The sequence below is a fragment of the Oncorhynchus masou genome, chromosome 30, assembly GCF_036934945.1.
Source record: "Oncorhynchus masou masou isolate Uvic2021 chromosome 30, UVic_Omas_1.1, whole genome shotgun sequence".
NCBI classification, from domain to species: domain Eukaryota; kingdom Metazoa; phylum Chordata; class Actinopteri; order Salmoniformes; family Salmonidae; genus Oncorhynchus; species Oncorhynchus masou.
The window spans coordinates 66,401,285-66,404,032 of record NC_088241.1 but is presented as its reverse complement, the minus strand read 5'-3'; positions in this window follow the sequence as shown (position 1 = coordinate 66,404,032).

The following is a 2,748-nucleotide window of genomic DNA, read 5'->3' as shown; positions in this document are numbered from 1 at the left end:
GACCAGAGCCCTACGGCACCCTATTCCCTATCTAGTGCACTGCTTTAGACCAGAGGCCTATGGCACCCTATTCCCCATAAAGTGCACTATTTCGACCAGAGCCCTACGGCACCCTATTCCCTATCTAGTGCACTGCTTTAGACCAGAGGCCTATGGCACCCTATTCCCCATAAAGTGCACTATTTCGACCAGAGCCCTACTTGCTCCGAAACAGTATGAAGAACATGTAAAACAACACATTTTCATACATTGTATTTTCCCACGACTCCCCAGCCAGGTGCAAATTGGAGGAGGGACACAACAAATAAATAGATTTTCATGTGTGGCTCCTTTCCACAATCAATCAGTATGGCAAAAATAATCTCTGCCCAGAGGGCCTTAGACATATTTTTTTTTGCAGAGAGAGAAACTAGTGTGGAAGGAGTGTCTTCCACTTTGGAAGATGAAGAATTTTCTGAACATGAGGATCATGTCTCTGTCAATTTGGAATCTGACAAGTGAGTTGGAAGAAGAGGACGAGATTTACCCTCTGCCAGCCCCAGGCCCAACCCATCAGCAACCAGCCACAGGCCCAGCCCATCAGCAACCAGCCACAGGCCCAGCCCATCAGCAACCAGCCCCAGGCCCAGCCCATCAGCAACCAGCCCCAGGCCCAGCCCATCCGCAACCAGCCCCAGGCCCAGCCCATCCGCAACCAGCCCCAGGCCCAGCCCATCCGCAACCAGCCCCAGGCCCAGCCCATCAGCAACCAGCCCCAGGCCCAGCCCATCAGCAACCGAGCCCCAGGCCCAGCCCATCAGCAACCGAGCCCCAGGCCCAGCCCATCAGCAACCAGCCCCAGGCCCAGCCCATCAGCAACGAGCCCCAGGCCCAGCCCATCAGCAACGAGCCCCAGGCCCAGCCCAACAGCAACCAGCCCCAGGCCCAGCCCAACAGCAACCAGCCCCAGGCCCAGCCCAACAGCAACCAGCCCCAGGCCCAGCCCATCAGCAACCAGCCCCAGGCCCAGCCCATCAGCAACCAGCCCCAGGCCCAGCCCGTCAGCAACAAACTCATCAGCAGCCTGCAGGAGGAGAAATATGGATGTCAAAGGAATGAGCCACCCCGCATGGACGCCATAAGGATGTAACCAGGGCCGACACGGATGGCGATGACTCATCTGCAGGACAGTCTTCTTTTTCAACTGTTCATCCCAGACACCATCCAGAAAACTGGACTAATATGGAGGGAAGGTGTGTTTTTGGAGAGAGGTGGAAGGAGATGGACCAACTGTTCATCCCAGACACCATCCAGAAAACTGGACTAATTTGGAGGGAAGGTGTGTTTTTGGAGAGAGGTGGAAGGAGATGGACCAAACTCATTTACATGCCTACTTGGGGGTTCTTATCCTTGCTGATGTTTTCAGATCCAATGGGGGAATCCCCAGAATCCCTGTGGGATGCAGAAACTGGCAGAGAACCTTTCAGTGCAACAATGTCTCTGGAAAACATCCACATCATTTTCAGGATTATCCAATCATGTTATTGGTCACATGGTTATCAGATGTTATTGGTCACATACATATGGTTAGCAGATGTTATTGGTCACGTACACTTGGTTAGCAGACGTTATTGGTCACGTGGTTAGCAGATGTTATTGGTCACATACATATGGTTAGCAGATGTTATTGGTCACATGGTTAGCAGATGTTATTGGTCACGTACACTTGGTTAGCAGATGTTATTGGTCACGTGGTTAGCAGATGTTATTGGTCACATACATATGGTTAGCAGATGTTATTGGTCACGTGGTTAGCAGATGTTATTGGTCACATGGTTAGCAGATGTTATTGGTCACGTACACTTGGTTAGCAGATGTTATTGATCACATACATATGGTTAGCAGATGTTATTGGTCACATGGTTAGCAGATGTTATTGGTCACGTACACTTGGTTAGCAGATGTTATTGGTCACATGGTTAGCAGATGTTATTGGTCACGTACACTTGGCTAGCAGATGTTATTGGTGACGGGGTTAGCAGATGTTATTGGTCACGTACACTTGGTTAGCAGATGTTATTTTCACATGGTTAGCAGAAGTTATTGGTCACGTGGTTAGCAGATGTTATTGGTCACGTACACTTGGTTAGCAGATGTTATTGGTCACGTACACTTGGTTAGCAGATGTTATTGGTCACATGGTTAGCAGATGTTATTGGTCACATGGTTAGCAGATGTTATTGGTCACGTACACTTGGTTAGCAGATGTTATTGTTCACATGGCTAGTATATGTTATTGGTCACATGGCTAGCATATGTTACTGGTCACGTACACTTGGTTAGCAGATGTTATTGGTCACGTACACTTGGTTAGCAGATGTTATTGGTCACGTGGTTAGCAGATGTTATTGGTCATGTGGTTAGCAGATGTTATTGGTCACATGGTTAGCAGATGTTATTGGTCACATGAATAGCAGATGTTATTGGTCACGTACACTTGGTTAGCAGATGTTATTGGTCACGTACACTTGGTTAGCAGATGTTATTGGTCACGTGGTTAGCAGATGTTATTGGTCACGTGGTTAGCAGATGTTATTGGTCACGTGGTTAGCAGATGTTATTGGTCACGTGGTTAACAGATGTTATTGGTCACGTGGTTAGCAGATGTTATTGGTCACGTGGTTAGCAGATGTTATTGGTCACGTGGTTAGCAGATGTTATTGGTCACGTGGTTAGCAGATGTTATTGGTCACATGGTTAACAGATGTT